The following is a 20,200-nucleotide window of genomic DNA, read 5'->3' as shown; positions in this document are numbered from 1 at the left end:
CTATACGCCTTGCAGAATATACCTCTGAACAAAAGAAGCGGGCCCCAAAAATAAATATAATAAAAATTGGAATTTCAGATTAAGTACACTGGCAGGAATTCGCACCACATCTTTATTTGAATAATACATATTTTATGTTCACTCAGTTTGTAAAAGCAACGCTTTTCGAATTATGTCAAATTAAATTAACAGAAGAACATATACGACATTTAGAATAAAAAAACCGACTCTGCGAAATTTTTTTATCCTTAGCTTTAGTAAACACTATGGGCCGGTTGCACCAATGCCGCTTAGCGCAAAGCGGAGCTTAGCCGGGAACCTAAGCTAAGTTTCGGTTTCGTTCGGTTGCACCAAAATTGCTTATCACTAAACCTAGCACTAAACTACGCGTATCGTAAGCGCTCAGCATTGGGCGCTTTGCTTTTGGTTGTTTCTTAATCCTGGATTTAAAACATGACGTCTGGTTTGTGGCGGTCGACGCGGTGGACGAAATTGGTTGTACAAACTGTTTTAGGCTACAACAGCATGAGAGTCTCGACAGAATGACCTTAGATTGTGACAAGGATGCAAAATGTTGACGCGTAAAGTGTCTATCGACCCCTGTTTTCAAGTTGGTTCTCCACTCTCAGCGCGTGTTAGCCCTAACCGAGATACGTACGGAGCTGTGGGGCTCACCTCTGTCTTCCCGTTGGTTATTCTGTCAACGAGCTTATTCGTATGTACTTCTTGATTTTCGCATAACTGTAACGTATCGTTATTTACCACCTTGTTTATTTCTACTTACAACGCATATTCTTCAATCCGATCAGCGCGTTGAATAGTGGCAGTACATGATCTCTGCGATCAGCTGATTGTCGACCTTTCTGCCGTTTGCATCAGATTGCGGCGTTTTTAAATTATAAAACAGCGGAAAGTCAAATTCTTTCGTCTTCTGAGTTACGAAACAATCTACGGTGAATTTTTCTTGTCTCGCGATTAGAATCTTGGCTTCAGAAAACTGTATCGTTTTATAACCATAACTTTTCTGGTGATCGCGTTTTTAGGAACATTTTGCTTTGTAGCTTTCATTCGTGGCGACGACAACTTCTATTTGTGGCGACGACAACTCGACGATTTCTATTCGACGATTTCCGGGCATTTTCGCAGCTGCCATGGCGAGTTCGTCATGTTTTTAACTTCATCGGTCTCAGGCATGACTTGATTTTAGTAGTCATCTTACCTGCGTACACTTATTCTCGATGATGTTTTGTCTTCAGCGATGTAGCGAGTAGAACGTCCTTCTCGTGTTCGGTGAGATTTGGGGCCCCGATGGCTCCTTTATTTCAAAATGTGACTATGAAAACTACTGTCACTATCAAAATATTCTGTTATCGACCGATATTAAACACATAATCGCAGAGGTGAAGAGCATTCGTGTTTATTTAAAGCGTTGACTCCGGTTTTTGAAAGTTAAGCGAAAAAATGATTGGATTTGGAGACCTTTAATTCCTTACTCATTGAAGAAATACAGCGAAAAGCAGACGCCGAATACAGCAGGTTTTTTATTTATATCACGAGTTTCCCCACCGTCAATCGTATTCGTCCCTGTAAGCGTTCCCTACTTCGCCCTGTTTGTCCCTACATTCCTTAGGCAAATCCAGCGTTTAGCTAGGGGCGCGTCTGTAAAGCCGGGTTCACGTTGGTGCAACCGGAATTTAAACCCGTGCTTATCCGAGCTTGGTTTAGGACGCTAAACCGACTTAGGAAAGAGCCGCTTTGGGTTAAGGTAAGCAACGTTGGTGCAACCGGCCCTAAATGGCATCAAATGAAATCCTGACTTGTTTTTGGGCGTCGTGACGGCAAATTTTCGACATGCCAAGATAGTGTACATCAATATTTAATTTCAGGTTGGAACTCAATAAGCACATAAATATGTACCGCATCTAAATTAAATTTTGTTTGTTATTTGTGCAGCGGAAAGCATTTTAAAATATTTCAAGAGTGTGGACAGATGTCAGGGTGCTAAGATATAAAAATGGAGAAATCTACTTGTCAGTGATAGAATCGCAATCGGACGGCCTGAAGTGATTTATTATTAACCTCATTAATAAACTGCCTTCTCTACTTTATACTAGACATAACAAAATTCAGTCTTTCAGGAAGCGAAAACATTACTTTTTTATGTAAGCCTGTTGGCAACTATGTGCATTTCTGGCATCAATGGATTAGTTTTGTGTGTGGACTGCGTTTCAATGCCAATAGTATGCGCGTTTTTGTTTTTTGAGAATTTTCGTTGACACCACAGTAAGGACCATCCTAAAATGTGATCTTTGGTTTGCGTCAGATCAAATATCCTGATGAGAGTTGCATGATCTTTGGTTGCCCTATTTTTTCAGTATCTTCTGAAAATCAACTGGTCTTAGAAGGATGCATTCGTCTAGTTAAGTTGGGAAAGGGGGGAGATATATTAAGACACTTACTGTTTTAGCAAAATTACTTCACTTTCTTTGTAATGTATGCACGCCGCGAACCATGTGCATATAAAACATAAGTAGTGCATATCAACACCGCAAGTGTGAGACTTACTCAAAACGCTGTTTCCTTTCCTCCTCTGATGTTTTATATACCCAACTGTGGACGTTAGTGATATTCAGGCTGTAAAAAAAGTTAACTTAATGTGCATAAAAAAGTTTTATATCAAAGTTGTAGTTAATAATCGCATAAGGATTTCAGTGTTTAAAAAAATGTTTTTTTCAAATCACAAAGGTTTTTATGTTTATTTACTTTTAACTAGTCCATTTTGAATAGGTTGTTTAAGTATAATGTTAAATATAACTTGGAAAGACCCATCAAAATACATTATTTTTTAATTGTCACTACGGTATGCAAGAAATTTGAAGTGCATTCAACACCAATGAATAGGATAATAATCTCTACCTAAAATTATCTAATTAGTACTTTTGTGAAGAGCTAAGTTAGAAAGTTTACTTTATTTTTCCCTTTTTCCAAGTAGTGTTTCAGTTGGGGCGATTCTAAATTAATATTACAGAATTCAAAAAACAGGTTACCATAAGGTCATGATCATTTCTACATTCAAAGCAAACTCTGATTAGGAATAAATAGCAATGTTATACACTCTATTAGTATAGAGTTGTGTTGCCATTTCAACCTACCGACAATCTACAAATCTTTACTTATCGAATTGCGTATATATTTCGTAAACTTGTGCAATGCCTTATGTAATAATACACACATTCCGGTAATTATTGGTGGACTTGACAACAAGAAGGTACAGTTTGTTAGTGAATCAAGGTGATATTGTTTGAGCTAAGATTAAATAACGTCGTGTAATATGTCTGTGTTTCGAGCAAACCCGACCACGAATTGTTAGTACCCTCGATACATGCTGCGTAACCTCCAGGTTACTAAAACTCGAGAGTTGAGAGGAGGCTACATGAGTGTACGCTTACTTCGATGTGCCCACCCTGGCTGCCTTCTTGCTCCACCTTTTTCTATGAAAATTTTATGAACTTCGAGGTAGGGCAGCGTATATCAAAGGCCACCCTCTCCGGCGTTCCCGCTCATACTGTTCACGATAGTACAGGGAGTGGCTATATGAGCGGGCCAAGCGGCATTCAGGATGGGTACGTTTAGTTGTTCTTTCTTATGAAAAAGGTGGGTATAGACTGCCATATTTCCTAGTGTCTCAATGAGGCAGTCACTTTTTTAATTTAGCATATCAAAGCATATCGTGCGGAGTTTTACCTTTTCAGCTACTGCTAAAGTAGGAGAGCTCCTATAACTGCTGTCTGTACATTAAGAATGGAATATTTAATACATTTTGTGTGGCTTTTGGGGTGTTGGTTTTAGTTTTCGAGAACTGCCTTTTAACACAGTTATCATGAAAATTGTGATAAATTTCGAGGGGCAGTAGTACATTTTGTTCTTACCGAAAAATCAAAACTCGGATCATGAGCGTCAATAAGGGAGTTTGTGCTTCTTCACATGTGCGCCACATAATGCTATGCACTTCTCTCACTGATTGTTGAGTTCGGGAATACACGTACAGAAGTCCTCATTTTGGCTCTTGAGTATGTGTTCTACCTCGACACTCATTACGCCAAGACTCTAAAATAAAACTGCCAAGCGTTTTTTTTTTTAAATAAGTTACCAGGTGCCAGGTTAGGTGCTTACGCGTACAGGGAGTGATGCAAAGTTTTATAGCCTAAGGAATCCGCGAGCGTCACAAAGTGCTGCTGCTCTGAATGAGCTGGTGCGTTGTGGTGGCGCGACCACACCCCCATATGTCAATTTGCTGCGACACAGCACGTGCTTTGTTAGCCTTGTTAGAAGGACCCGGAATCATCGTCTTGGTACTACTTGGCCTTTCCGGTAATAATCTGTCAGAATCACAGAATGACAATACCAAAAATACCGTTTTTGCCTTCTAAAATAAATGCAGCATCTTTTCTTTCTTCGACGGTGATAAATAAGCCAGCTTCCATTGTTTTCTTGTCTCAAAATCTTAATGGCATATCCAAAAACATTGTTTTGTAAACAGCCGATTCCAAGGTCGTTAGTTCGGTTTGACGAAGTTCAAGTATATTTGTTATAGATCATTCTCGGTGCTCTTTTTGCTTGGCCTGAAGAATTCAGGAACCCAGTGTACTGTGACTTTTATCATATACCAAGAATTGGGGATATGCAAATAACTGGACATTTATTGAAGACTGTTAAAGCATGCCAAGACTACAAACATGCAAGCGTGATTCACAATGCAACGTTTTCCAATATTACGTATTTAGCCACCAAAATACGATTTTTATGACCACTCCTCGTACAATCCATGTTGAGTATTATCTAGTCATTCTGAAGAGGCTCTTGAAGTAGAGCCCATTTTGTGAAGTAACACAATTTAGTGTTCTTTCCTGGAACGCTTTGGAATGTAGCGTGTTCAGACCCATATTTTACATACATTACATTTCAGTCCCAATAGAATAATTTAAAGATGCATGCCTTTTCTCGTGAAAAAATACTCGGCCTTGGTGATTGCCAATGTTGAAATAAGCTTCAGTTATTTTGGCTATTTGCTATGCTATTAAAAATGTCCGAGCTTGTTATGGTGGTAAAGTAAAAACTTGAGATTTTCTTAATTTTTAAACAAAAAAGAAGCAATATGGCAGTGTTCTTTATGCTTAGATGAAACCACACATGTTCTTAGTTCAACTAGTCTACTCAAGTTATAGTAGTTTAACTCCTTTTCTGAGTAGTTTAGTAACTTTTAATAACATTTTTATTTCGGTAATAGTAGTTTACTTAATTATTTTTTCTGAGAAAGTTCTACTCAAATTAAAAATTACTTTTGAATTTTAGTGGTAGGTTCTTTGGTCAAAAAACATGCCTGCACAAAAATAGATAAGATGTTGGAAGATCAGCTTATATTTGCAAAGAGAAGGAAGCATGGGGCGTAGGCAGGGGGTTGGGGGGGTGGAAAGTAATTTGGGGAATTCGAAACCCTGTAAAATATTTGCGAGCCCCCACTGCAACAACCCTGCTGCGAGACGCGAGGAGTGGACAGACACGTCACAAGTGAGATTACTGCGAAGACTGAAATTTCTTTCTGTCCCGAAGCTCAAGGAAACTTGACATATTTAAAGAAAGGCTTTGTCTTCGCTTCTCCCTAACGTAGGGACTCTCGCCCACAACAAGAGGTGTAAACACTGCGGCCTCACCCAAAGGAGTAAAAAAGGTAGCACCCGCTCTGAAGCTCATCTGGTGCTCTCGTAGTGTGTGCTGTACTTCAGGATCGCGTGCCTGAAGTACAGCACAACGCAAAGCTGACCATTTTGCGTTGCTTTCCTTCCAAAGCTCAGAATATGCAGGTCTTTCAAGAGCCGAATATCGTTCGAGAAGCTGAATAATTCCCCAAACGTTTGTGCAAAACAAAAAAAGCAAAAACAAACAAACACAAAAATTCAATTGGAAAGTGCTTTAAAAATATAGCGCTTAAAGTACTATTTCAACTGGGATTAGAAAACTCGTACTTTACTTCAAGCACATTCCCTGAGCATGTACTTGTACTTCACTAAAAAAAAAAAAAAATTCTGGTAATTTCTGCAGAAAGTAAAATTACCGACATTAAAGTGCATTCGCCAACTTTGGAAACAAAAAACGGCGAATCGTCATGTGAAAACCCGCTATCATCTTTCGAGACGTCACCTGGTAATTTATCTGAATGACGTAATGGCGGCTATAAGACAGATGAAAATAAGTGCCTCCTAAGTGTATTGTGTTAAATAGTTCGTCAGCGAGAATAAAACAACTACTGTAAAACCCTTTATTTTCGCGGCCCCTATTTTTCGCGAATCGGTCACAGGTGACATAATCGCGACCACTAAATTTCGCGAATTCCAGACGCCTGCGTTGAAAATCTTAAGGACCGAAATTTTCGCGCGCCCTTAAATTTCGCGAATTCTTCAATTCGTTAAATTCGCGAAAATTGAGGGCTCGCGAACATTAAGGGTTTTACAGTACTCTGTGGCGACTTGACTTTATCCAATATGTGCTTCCATTTCCGACAAGTGATGCTCCTCCGATTACCCCTGGAGCAGCGCATACCAAATAAAATAAAGTAAGTGAAATTTGGTATGCAAAGGGTCATGAAAGATTGTGTTCAAAAGCATTTGTACCTTGCTTTAAACGTATGTTGTATTCATAGTACTTTATTGAAGTATATTGCGCCCGGTGTACTTACGATACCTGAAGTCTATAACCTCTAATTGACTTTGTGCTTCACTTCAAGTACTTTTTAGATGTACTTTAAGCAATGCTGTAAAGCTCAGACAGCACTAAACCTCAAAGGAGGAATGCTACATCCGCAGTACATCACTGACCAAAAAACAAATAGTACAAGACAATTGATCGCACTGGAGCGGAACCAACTAGGAAAGCATTTATGTGAAAACATAAGCCGCTTTATATTTGGCTAGCCGAATTTCGCTAAAGAACCAAAGCATTTACGTACTTCTTACTATAAAAAAAGATAAAAGTAATTTCAAAAGTAATTCGCTACTTTGTTACAGTAGTTAGTGATTTACTCAATTATTTCCCATTTGAGAAACTTCCACTCTACTCAAATTACTTTTGAGGCCAATACTCAGTAACTTAACTACTTTTTTTGGGCGACTTGTACATGTCTAGATGAAACACACAATGCTACTGTCGGATATTCATTTTTTGAAATAGAAAACCTAGCAGTTCCATACAATCTTTACGTTGTCTACCATTCATACGACGTAAAAACATCTTAACTGATATCTAAATGAATGTGGGTGTAAGAAGTACATATTCACTTTTGATGAATAAAACCAAAACCTTTATAAAACGTCTGTGGCCTCGTTAGCACGGTTTTGAACAAAGAAACCGAAAAGGTTTGATAAAGGAATTAAGCTCACTTGAGTAATGAATGTGCAACTCACGTGTCTCTAATTAAAAAACCCAAGCTTTCGCCGGTCGCCGTGTCGTTCGTGGGGTTGTATGTCAAAAGTAGGGGTACCACGACCTTACACAGCGGATGATATGAATGAAAACCTTCAATAAAAACATAACAAAAATCAGTAATAAATATGCAATTATATTTATTAATGGCAGTCTGTAATGATAATTTTTACTTTAGAGGTACCTTCACCATAAACAGTATAATTTACGTGGCCATCCAACGGGTATATTAACTTTCACCATCACTGATTTATTTTTGTGTAGTTATGTGGTTTCTACGCGCACTACAGAATTAAACCGGAAAGCAAGGAAGTTCACTCAAATAAGTACTAATCAACCGCCTAATCAACAGAAGAATAATGTTTTTATATGCTAAGTTGTCGGTAAACATATCTATCGAGCAATTTAAATCAGTCGAAAGCAGCTTTGAGGTTCATTTGGCCCCTTGCTTCTTACGCACTGAACCATAAGAAAAACATATGAACTCTCTTCAAACTTTGGTTCTCAAATGGTTTGTATGTTGTATGTTATAACTCATAATCAAAATTAAAAAATGGCTAGCTGCGAAAATACCGGTAAAGGCTAAATGCAATGAAATATAAATTGAAATGCGCAGTCTGGCACACAACTTCCACAACGGTGGGAGGTTCTTTTTTGCCAAAAGCGCCATTCCTTACATTTTACATCTCAAAACACAGTACAAAAAGCATGTCCAATGTTTTTCTTCACTGTATTTTTTACATCCAGAAGGATTCAATTGGAGCTAGCAGCGTAGCATAACGTTTGTGGGTACCCGCTTAGGTGACATTTATGTTCAACACTTTATGCATTAAGGGGCATGCCGTAGGCGCGTCGTTAACTTCCTAGAAATAAAATGCGGTGTTTTTGTACTTTTCTTGATGTAGGTTCCGAGTAGTGACTATGACAGAATCCTCAAAATCCAGTGCTATATTTTGCTAATTTTACGTTTACGCATTCCTACCCCAATCCAAGCATTGTATACATTTTTGAGGAGTGTATAATCGTGATGTTGTGGCGGTTTCTACCCTTATGAGACCGCTCCCCACACAAGTTGAAAAGGACACTTTTCCGTGCTAATGGAATGCAGCGCGAATGGTACTAAAGGGCCGCTCAGAGTGGATTTATTCAGAATAGGTGATAGCAAAATGAGTTCAACTGCTTCGATGAGCTCAAGGAAATGTTTTGGTTAGAAGCGACTAAAAGAAATAGCCAACACGGCGACCGGCCTGTGCGGTATGAGCTCTCAGGTAATTGATCCCAACTCAAGTCAGGAAAAGCAACGATCGAACTCACGCTCAATAGAAACTGTGTGTTACCTGTAGTGAAATGGTTTAAAGTTCAACAACACTACGTCTCACTTCCTTAATCAACTTTTTTCATAACGGTATGTTTAAATCACTCATCATGTTGTAAGTTCTCATTGTCCCAAAAATGAAATAAATGTGCTAATGGGGATATTTCGTGGACCGCGTTTCCCCTTCCACTAAGCGTTCCACGAAGAAGTCAATACTGCCCTTGCGCGCCAATTGCCTTGACAATAGAGTTCCGGGTGTCGTATCGGGTTGAATGGAGCGTTTAGGAACGGCCAAAACCATCTGCAAAAAACTCCCTAATGTTTATGTATATTTTACGTTCTAAGAAATACCATATGACACCTCTGACATTTTGTATTGAAGTTACTAGAGTATGAGCTTTGCAAATGCAGATATCCTCTTTGCTATTTCAGTACTCTGCGAAAAGGTTTTGAAGCCGACATTTACGGAGAGTTGTAAGGTCTGTCTCTTCATTCCCAAAAAAGCAGAAATACAGCTTCGGATATAAACTAACAGAAAAACTTTTCTTAAAAAAAAAGTTCATGCTTGCCAGCATAAATCGTTTGGAATAGTGTAAAACAGCTCGCAAGTTGTGAGATGTAATTTATTTCTGTAATTATTCTTTTATTACTTCAAGCATTCCTTGTAATATTGCCACGTATGCTGAATAAATGATTATGACTTGTGGCATCATACGTGCACCCCTACCCATCCCATATGTCATCCTCAATTTCACGTCAATAAAATTTACGCGTCAAAAGTGAGAAAAATTAGTTGTCTAACATACTTACCGCCTTTGTAAATTGTCAGCGGTGTTCTGAAAAAGCACAACGTGGTATTTACTGACATTCTGAACAGTAACACATACTCTTAATAAACAAGATAACTGGTGGCTAGCTAAAGCCGTCTACATTTTTAGCTTGTTTTTGTTTTAGTCTTTTTGCTCGACGAACATCTACCGGTAGTTTCGCCTGCTCTTCATATGGGACAAAATAAGCGTTGACAGCCTGCAATTGTTTTTTCCAATTCTTGTGTTGAACGCAGAGAGGGGCACACCATCATATAGAATTGTGTACGATGTAAAAATTAGCAACACAATAAAACCAACAAGCGTTCAAGATACAATTTAAATTATACTCTGTTTACTGCAAGTGCAAGTGTAGCGGCTGGGCGTTTTAATTTTTATAATTCTTAAAACAGTTCTTAAAAAAATAATAATTAATACAAATAAACTAATATTCTTCAACTCATTAAACACAAAAAAATATTTTCATATTGTCACTGAATACGCCTAGTGCAGTATTTTGAGAAGTAAATATACAGCAAGCTGTCACACATTAGACATCCGACAACGGGCAGAAAACATGGTGCTGACACTTTCATAACGTTTGACGTTTACCTATTTCTTTAAGTGCGAGCTATTTGAGATACTATAACAATTTTGACATCACCGGAAAACTGAAACATAGACTTTTTCAATGTTAAGATATCTTTAAAATCAAATTAGATATCTATATTTGAATGAACGACTGCGGCAGTCGGCGGCCTGTCATCTTCACGCAACTAACTTTCGCCACTTTCGGCAGGACACGCAGCTCAGTCGCTCCGGCAGTCCTGGTGCTGGGCTCGTCATCATCGCTGCCGGCCGCCGACAGATGAATGGGAACTGACGCAGCAACCGTCGACAAACGCCAAGCCACGTGTTCATCCCCGGCCGTCATCCGGGCAACCGGAGTCGACGCCCATAACATCGGATACCACGGCTGACCTCGGCGCAGTCGGCGGCCTGTCATCTTCACGCAACTAACTTTCGCCACTTTCGGCAGGTGAGCGTCCATTTTTGTAATAATGTTTGAATAGCTTCTGTTTCTTTTCTGCCGCCGACTGCGACAAGTGCATTTGTGAAAATTTGATTTTTTTTTTGTTCCTCTGAGTGTTCTTTCATGTGCCTTTGAAAAAAGAAATTAATTATTGTTTGCTTAGTAATGGCTAATTTAGACGAAACTGATTGCATTGCATGCTTCGCGCCTGTGCCCACGGACGGAACTTTTATAAAATGTTTCTCCTGTAAACATGCATATCATCTCGATGCGTGCTCCGGCATAGCTGACAGAACCTTCAGGTCGATGGGAGGCGCGAAGCGCGAGAAATGGATCTGTCGTACATGCAGAAATCGCGAAAGCAGATCAGTCATAGGCACAACAGGGGAGGCGGTGTTATCACCAGAAGACGATGCTGTTTCCGCACAACTGGCACAAATAAACGTAAAACTTGAGTTGCTCCACTCCCTGAAGGCTAACGTTGACCGGCTGTGTCAGCTTCCAGCCAAAGTGGATGACCTGCTTTCTTTGAGACCATCAGTTGATGCAATGAAGGAAACAATTAAGGGACTACAAGAATCAGTCGGAAAATGTGAATCAAAGATGCAGCTGGTTACTGCAAACGATAAAGAGGTGAAGTTGCTCCGTTCCGAGGTTGAAGTACTCCAAACAACGGTGACAGATCAAACGGCAATGATAGAGCAGTTACAGGCGAACGTAAACTCATCTGAGCAATATAGCAGAAGGTGTAACATGGAAATACACGGTATTCCTTGCGCGAACGGCGAAGACCTGAGTGTGACTATGGCCGACCTTGCGGTGAAACTGGGGCTCGCGACCTATACCCCCGATAGAGTAGTAGCTTGCCACCGCTTACGCTCTAGGCGTGAGGGGGCTGCCCCCATTTTGGTGCAGTTCACCTCAGTGTCGGTAAAGGAACACTGGATGAATGTTCGCAAAAAGTTGGCCACCCTTTCTCGGTCTGAAAACCAGCAGAGGATATACTTTAATGAAAATTTGACTCGGACAAATAAGGACCTCTTCTGGCAAGCGCGGAACAAGGGAAGGGAAAAATCGTATAAGTTTGTGTGGGTTAAGAACTCCGCCATTTTTGCGAAAAAGGACGAGAACTCATCGCCAGTGCGTATCTCTAGCACTAGGGACTTGGGAAAAATAGTATAGAAATGGATAACACTATACTAAACTCTGATTTCTCAACGTTTATTGACTCCTTTCCGCCTAGTGCTAGTTCGCTCACGATTTTACATGTAAATATCAGAAGCATTAGGAAATACTGGGACGAATTTCAACTCATTGTTGGGGCAACTGACACCGTTGTTGACGTTTTTGTCCGAACCGAAGTAAATGTTCGGGATGTGGGCGTTTCTCAAGGTCAGTTTTCTCTGCCTGGTTTTGAGGCTTTTTTTCTGACTCGCAACTCATCTAGAGGAGGAGGAATAGCTGTTTATGTTAAAAATACCTGGTCAGCAAGTACCATAGACATTACACTCGAACGTGCAGAATGTCTGACTTTAAAGTTATGTAAAAACAATTTCGTAGTATCCCTTCTGGCAGTTTATAGACCACCATCAGAAAATGTGCGTAACTTTTTAGATGAGCTAAGCGCAAGTTTACAAACTATGGTGCCTACCGATAAGCTTTGTATGGTGGGTGACATAAACATTGATTTACTAAAGCCTTTCAAAAGTGCCGTCTGTGATTATTTAAATATTCTGGCGAACTATGGTATTGACAGCGTAATTCAGACGCCTACTAGAGAAGAGTACTTGTCCAATCAAATGGTTAGTTCTTGTATCGACCATATAAATATCAGGAACTCAGGGGTTCCTATATTATCAGCCGTTATCAAACATAAATTGGCAGACCACTACTTTGTGGCATGTCGAATATACACCGAGTTTATTTCTGAACCATTAGAGCGACAAAACCAAATATTTATAATGGATGCAAGTAATTTTGATAGATTAATTTCTAGATATGACTGGAATCGGGTCATTGAAAATTATAACTGTCACGATGCCTACTTAAAGCTGGTTGAAATATTTTCAAGCTTCAGAGCCATGAGCACAAAAACTGTTACAGTTAAAAAACGCAGGCCAAATCGACCGTGGTTAACTTCAGACGTTCTTTCTGCTATAAAAGAAAAGGATATTTTATGGGCACGATGTCGTCGCTCTCCACAGAACAAGGAATTAAAACTGCAATTTTAGGCACAGAGGAACCGGGTAAATGCACTCATTCGCTCAAGAAAGCGTCACCATTTTCATGATAAGTTTTTTCAATCACGATTTGATGTTTTGAAGACGTGGGCTCTTGTAAATGAAGTCAAGGGATGCTCTACTAGATCGTCTATTGACGATACAATTAAGAAACATTTTGGAAATGACATGTCACATGTTGCGGAAAGATTTAATCGCTTTTTTGCGTCGGTTTCGGGTGTGCTGCATGATGAAGATGTCATGCCCTCTAATCTTCAACGCTCCTGCTCAGCATCCGCCTTTCTACCAAACATGACGGCAGAAGATTTACATACGCTTTTATTTAGTTTTAAGCTCGGCAAAGCACCCGGGGCAGATAACATTCGCCTTGCCGACTTACGACGCAATCTCGATGCACTAAGTAACATACTGCTTTACGTATTGAACGGAATTATAAACAGTGGTGTAATCCCTATTGGTTTGAAAAGTGCAATTGTTAGACCCATTTACAAAGGGGGTAAGCGTGAGAGTGTTGAAAGCTACAGACCGATATCTATTCTGCCATGTTTAGCCCTAGTATTCGAAAAGCATATACTGAAAACAATGACCATGTTCCTTGAGAAGTTTGATTTGTTATCACCGCCCCAGCACGGCTTTATCTCTGGGCGTGGTACCGACTCGCTTCTTGAGGAATTTGTTGACACTTTAAATGAAACTTTTGACAACAACAAACATGCCTGCGCACTTTTTCTGGACGTTTCAAAGGCATTTGATTCTATTAGTCATAAAGTACTTAAGAAAAAAATTTACGATTACGGTTTCCGGGGGCCCTTTTTTTGTATTCTTGAAGATTTCTTATCGAATCGGACGCAGCACGTTTCAGTTGGCAAAACCAGCAGTGTCAGTATAAATCTGAAAGCTGGAGTGCCTCAGGGGTCTGTTTTATCGCCACTCTTGTTTAATCTTTACGTAAATGACTTAGCCAAAGCTGTTTCCGGTTGCGATATTTATCAGTATGCCGATGATACTTTGTTAGTTTTTCGGCATATTAATTTGTGCAGTGCGATTTCTTTACTGCAAACCAATGCTACCCGGGTAATAGACTGGTTTGAGGCAAATTGTATTAAAATTAACATTGATAAAACAAAACTAATGTGTTTCAGGAGTCCCCTGAAACGCAAATGTCCAGAAATTCCCTTTGTGTTGCACTCATCGAAATGTACGCGTTGCATATGTCCACCTATTCAATTTGTTCCTTCCAACAAGTATTTAGGAATCTTCTTCGACAGTGATCTGTCGTGGAATTCCCATCTAAGCTATGTTGCCAAGCGTCTGCGAAGTGTATCATGTATGTTGTATTCTACAAAGGCCTTTTTTCCATTTTCTGTTCGCAAGATGATAGTCAATGCTTTAGCGTACGGGTTGCTACGGTACGGTATTACTATTTATGCAAACTGTTCAGTGCTGTGGCAAAATAAAATCGACACTATCCTAAAAAGTATTTTGAGGGGTGTAGCGTACGCGTCTATTTCTATGCCGAGTAATGAATTATTTGCATCCCTGTGCCTGCCGCGTTTCCTAGCTCTATTTAAAAGATGTGTAATTAGTAAGCATATCTGGCAAAGTTATTTTAAAACGCCTCGTGTAGTGGAACGTGTTTTGAGAGACGGTGAACGTTTCATAATCCCACGTCTTTATACAAAATATGGAAAACGACTGCGCTCATTTTATGTACCCGAACTCTTTAACTGCTTACCGGACACGTTTTTTGGGATAACCACAAAGCGCCAATTAAAAAAAACTATAAGAGCAATATGCTAAAGTTATACTTACGCTCTTGTTTTCCAGTTTACATGCAATGTTAGTCCCCTTCGGCTTTATATCATTAATTTGACCCTAATCTTGAATAATCTGCGGATAGTCCCCGATGCTGACTTTAAGCTTGGTTTCCCTTTTGGCCTTTGCCTCCAATATGAAATAGCAATAATCGTAACACGTGCTTGTCTCCAGTTATTGACAGGGTTTTTGTCTGCGGTCTGGTGGGTATTTGGTTTAGTTGTGTATGTGCTTTATATTTAAATGAGTGTTTTGCGGGAATTTGCGTATGTATCCTGACTGCTGTGTGTGTGTTTTTTTTTGTTTTTTTTCCTTTATTTTTCATTGTTGTTTTGCGTGATATCTTTCAATGACTCGTTTGATGTTTTATTACACCGCTGCCGGGTTCAGTCCCACAAGCCGCTATTGGCTTTTGACGGACCCGCATATGTATGTATTGTATCTATATTTGTGCAATAAACATTATTATTATTATTATTATTATTATTATTCAAACGTATAAAAATGCGGGATCAATTTAGTTATACAAAAAACTACATTTCAAATTTTCGACGCGTTTTATGGTACCGAGGTTTGTGAAGAACTATAAACATAATAAATAGTATTTTGTTGGATGACCGCTATTAAAGCTTGAAACTTGTCAAGTTCATTGTGACTGCGTCCTTACATAGATGCCCTTCTAGCCAAGCATGTGGCGTGGTGTGGTAAACTTTCTAATTAAATACTTTAATTACACGTAACGTTAAAAATAGCAAAAGCACACGTAATACGTATTAAAAAGTGTTTTAGTACGCCAGAAAGCATGCCCTTTTCTGACGCAGATCTTAGAGGATTCAAGCACTAATTGCGCTTCTATAAACGAAATATGATATATTATATTTTAAAATAAACCGCTATTATAGCTTGCTACTAATAAAAAGGTAGCAAACATTAGTTTTTGAGGAAATCAATATTAATCTGTAATATTTCCGCAACGTTTGTCAATTCAAATGTATGCCACAAATTATATTTTGTATATATAATATTAAATTTGTATCAGTTGCAAATACCTAGATTTAAGTTTTCTGGTGATGTAAAAATAATGAAATATTTTAAATACTTCACACGCACAAAACTTGCTACGCTCTACTGGTAATCATCAAAGGGACACGCTCCTACATTTTCTTAAGCATTTTTTTTAATGTAAAGAATTTTCTAAATTCCTTAGGCTCAGTGCAATGTACTTCGAGGGTGCCACGAAAGAGCCATAGTGCTTTAATTTCAGAATTGAGAAATGACTAAGAAGTCAAACATGCAATTTGGGACCGGTGGAGAATGTCGGTTTTTGTTTTGGCCACTGCAGTGATTAATAACCCGCAGAAAAAATAAATTGCCATGCTTTTTGTTTGTTTTGTCTTTCATTTTAAGGATCCTTCCAAAACATATATTTTCGTAATTAAAAATTTAAACCAAAAGCCGTACGTCAATTGCGATATAAATGCCTAGATATATGTTTTGGTGAAACAATTAAAACACAATTTTTACACATTGATGAAAAGAACAGAGTCATATTAGCCTCGTAAAGTAGGCAATTAAACATATGTGAGAGAAGGTGTCATGGCTCTTTTACGTTTCCATTTCTATAATTTCACTAGGCAATATTACTTCATTATAGATTTACCCACATATCACTAAGAGTGGCGCTTGTCGACGACTGTTTAGTAGGTACTGATGAGTAGACAAAAATACATTAGCCGAGAGGTATAACACAATAAAAAATTTAAGTAAACACTTCAAGAACAAAAAAAGAACAAATCGTCTTAACATCAACAATATTAGAAATTCCAATTAAACTATGCGTATTAAATATGCGATCATTTTGCTTAGAGGCATTTTGTGCCCAACGAATATGGCTTCTCCGGTTCTTAAAAGCTAATTTCATTAACTGCTGTACTCACTGTGTAACAAGGCAGAGTATATCAGGGGGGTTAGTTATCCCTTTCGCCTTCTGGTTCACGTACTTCAAAGCTTCAAAGGGATCCACATCTCCATCCTTCTTTTTCAGATTGTCTAATTTTGACGACATATCACTGTCAACCTAGCCAGGAATAAATTTGCAATCTAAATACCATAAAAACGTCCACCCAGTCAGTCGTGAAAATAAATAAAGCCGATCATTTAACCTACCAGCATGACATTCCAAGTTCGAAGTTTTAACCGGTAGAATATTTGATTTAATTACCACCAACTTGCCTGCAAATATAAGTTAATATATTATTGACTTATTATTGACTGAGCAAATGTTAGAATGCACCAATAATTATAATCGTGATGTTAAGTTTCGTTTTATTTTCAGTTACATCTTATGGGGAAGGCAGTCCTCCATACCAGAGCTTTATCGTTTGTCTAGCCTGCCGCACGTGGCCATGCGGGGAATGATCGTTATACTAAAACTGTGTCATCGGTTAACCTACCACAAAATCAAAATATCTTCATGAGACTATGCTACACACGACACTAACGGACCAAGAAGAAAACTCTATCCAGCAACGTAATAATTTTTCTTTCACAATTATGTTTTTTTCAGTAGAGCTACTTTTCATGCGCTTGTGCAGATTGAAACAAACATCCTCGACAACCATTATGATGTTAGCCTGAGACTGAGGCAGGAAAAGAGGAAGTTTCAAAGTAGAAGAAAAAGGAACAGTCGAGGATACGTCTCTAACACAGCTAAAGACAAGTTTATTCGGTCACCCTCTTATATACACTCCACAATCTTCACCACAGAATCTTCGCGACCTCCAAAACCAAAAGATAACAAAGAACTCATCTCTTTCCACCACAATAATCAAACGTCCTTGACTATCCTACAAAGCCCCCTCACCAACACAACCTAGCTCCTCTCTCCCGAAAGACGATCGACCTTCGCGTACATAGCACACCCTCCTCCTCTCCTCCCCGGCCCACAATCCCGAAACAACCCGGCAACAAAAGATACCAATCCACCTGATCCAAACCGAAGACACAAAGGAGGAAACCACTTACACCCTTTCACAATCAACAACCACTTAACAAAACTCTCAAATCCGCAAGAAGGTTTTCGCACTGCTGCTAAGCTGTAACGACACTTGACTAATGCAGTTGCCCATTGATTTCATTCTTATTGTTTCCTTTACAACCCTTTTGATGTCGTTTACTTCCCTGTGTATTATTTCTGTTTCGGACCAGCGTGGTATACAATTATTACATCCTTGAACATGTTTCGCTATTTCCGAATCAGTCGCGTGGTTTTTGACATTTCTTTTGTGTTCAGTCAATCTATCATTTATACACCTCGACGTTTGACCCACATACTTAAAACCACATTCGAGGGGAATTTCGTATACCACTCCATTATCACACGGAATAGATTTTTCTCGATGCATTTTTGTGCATTCCCTTACACTCTTGTGGAAGGGCGTGAGCTTACTCAACTTATAGTCGGAACTAAAAACCAGATCAACATCGAACTTTTTTGCACAAGCCTTCAAGTTGTGAGAAATTTTGTGATAGTACGGAATTACAGTAGTTCTATGTTTTGGCCTTTGCTTTGGTTCTCCTCTGCATTTGTCTGCGAATTTTACGGATAACTGCTTCCCTACGAATTCATCCTGATAACCAGCACTGTTTAGCCTTCTCCACTGCCTTTTCACTGATTCAACCAAGAAATGAGTACATGATCTGTCCATTGCATTTGTGATTAAAGACTTGACAATACCTGCTTTGACTGTTTTTGAATGGCAACTGTTTTTTGATAGCAGCGGTTTTGCGTTTTCTTTTCCATATTCCCAACATAGCCCTTTTTCATTGTGAATCATAAGCTCTAAAAACTGCAGTTTACCATTCAAAAACCACGCGACTGATTCGGAAATAGCGAAACATGTTCAAGAATGTAATAATTGTATACCACGCTGGTCCGTAACAGAAATAATACACAGGGAAGTAAACGACATCAAAAGGGTTGTAAAGGAAACAATAAGAATGAAATCAATGGGCAACTGCATTAGTCAAGTGTCGTTACAGCTTAGCAGCAGTGCGAAAACCTTCTTGCGGATTTGAGAGTTTTGTTAAGTGGTTGTTGATTGTGAAAGGGTGTAAGTGGTTTCCTCCTTTGAGTCTTCGGTTTGGATCAGGTGGATTGGTATCTTTTGTTGCCGGGTTGTTTCGGGATTGTGGGCCGGGGAGGAGAGGAGGAGGGTGTGCTATGTACGCGAAGGTCGATCGTCTTTCGGGAGAGAGGAGCTAGGTTGTGTTGGTGAGGGGGCTTTGTAGGATTGTCAAGGATGTTTGATTATTGTGGTGAAAAGAGATGCGTTCTTTGTTATCTTTTGGTTTTGGAGGTCGCGAAGATTCTGTGGTGAAGATTGTGGAGTGTATATAAGAGGGTGACCGAATAAACTTGTCTTTAGCTGTGTTAGAGACGTATCCTCGACTGTTCCTTTTTCTTCTACTTTGAAACTTCCTCTTTTCCTGCCTCAGTCTCAGGCTAACATCATAATGGTTAATTTCCACCAGCTCGCCTGCGCACTCACTACAATATCCTCGACAACCTTCAAACACAAATTGCTTCAAAGCGTTCCTGCGTACGATCACCATCCACCTATGACATGTGCTACAAAAAGTTATATCTGCATGATCCACCTACTACAAACTTTCGCAAATAATTCCCGAATGTCTTAATTTTCTCTTCATAAAAACGCGCAAGTGATATAATATTATTTTACAATTTGGTTCCACGGCAATATTGGTGTCATTTTACTTTACCGGTATTTTTGTGTGCTATTATGTTGTCTATTATTGCATCGTTCTTTTTTATTTTTGATGTTATACCGCAGTGCGTGGTTGAAGTTGCCTTGGCATCTGTCTAAGCGCTAGGCAAGTCAAGTTTAAAAACAAACAAATAAAATATAAATCCTTTTTAAATAAAAAAGTACAGTTATTATCAAACATAACTCAGCAAGTCGGTTATTCATATAATAATCAATACGAGAAAGAAAACTGAAGAAGAAATGGGCGCCGCCGCACCGAGATCTGGTAGGAGACTTCAGTGGTTAGAGACAAAGTCCATCTGCTTTTTCCATTTACCCATTTTCTCTCTCGAATCAAACCGAGTAAATGCATCGCCTGCTTTTGGCGCAATGTCTCGTATTTGAACGCATTTGAAGACTGAGCAGAAAAAAAGAGAAGCTACAGCCTTCGAATCTACCCATTATCCTGAAGTCCCCGCGCGCTCTCATCTCGCCTCTCATTCAGCTTTCCTCCGAGTTGCCAGCTGCACAAAGTTGAATTGCTTGCTAAAGCAGTTGGCATATCATACCCAGGCTGGGATGCGATTGTAGAACATTATAGTGGTTTGAATTTAAGCCTAAAAGCAGCTGAAGTATGCTAAAAACGAACCATCCGTTTGGCATCGTTAAATTTAGGAAGCAATGTGTGTGACACAGACTCTTGTAGCTATGTAGTCTGGTTTTATACATATACAACTGTTAGAAGAAAA

At 39.2% G+C, this 20,200-nt stretch overlaps 1 pseudogene; it reads right to left on the bottom strand.

The window, feature by feature from the left end:
- Positions 1-2,561: 2,561 nt before the first annotated feature.
- LOC120848711 overlaps positions 2,562-20,200 on the bottom strand; it is a 38,103-nt pseudogene continuing 20,464 nt past the window's right edge.

Source organism: Ixodes scapularis, unplaced genomic scaffold (genome assembly GCF_016920785.2).
Source record: "Ixodes scapularis isolate PalLabHiFi unplaced genomic scaffold, ASM1692078v2 PGA_scaffold4__175_contigs__length_147842914, whole genome shotgun sequence".
Lineage (NCBI taxonomy): Eukaryota > Metazoa > Arthropoda > Arachnida > Ixodida > Ixodidae > Ixodes > Ixodes scapularis.
This window is presented reverse-complemented; position numbering and strand designations above follow the sequence as displayed.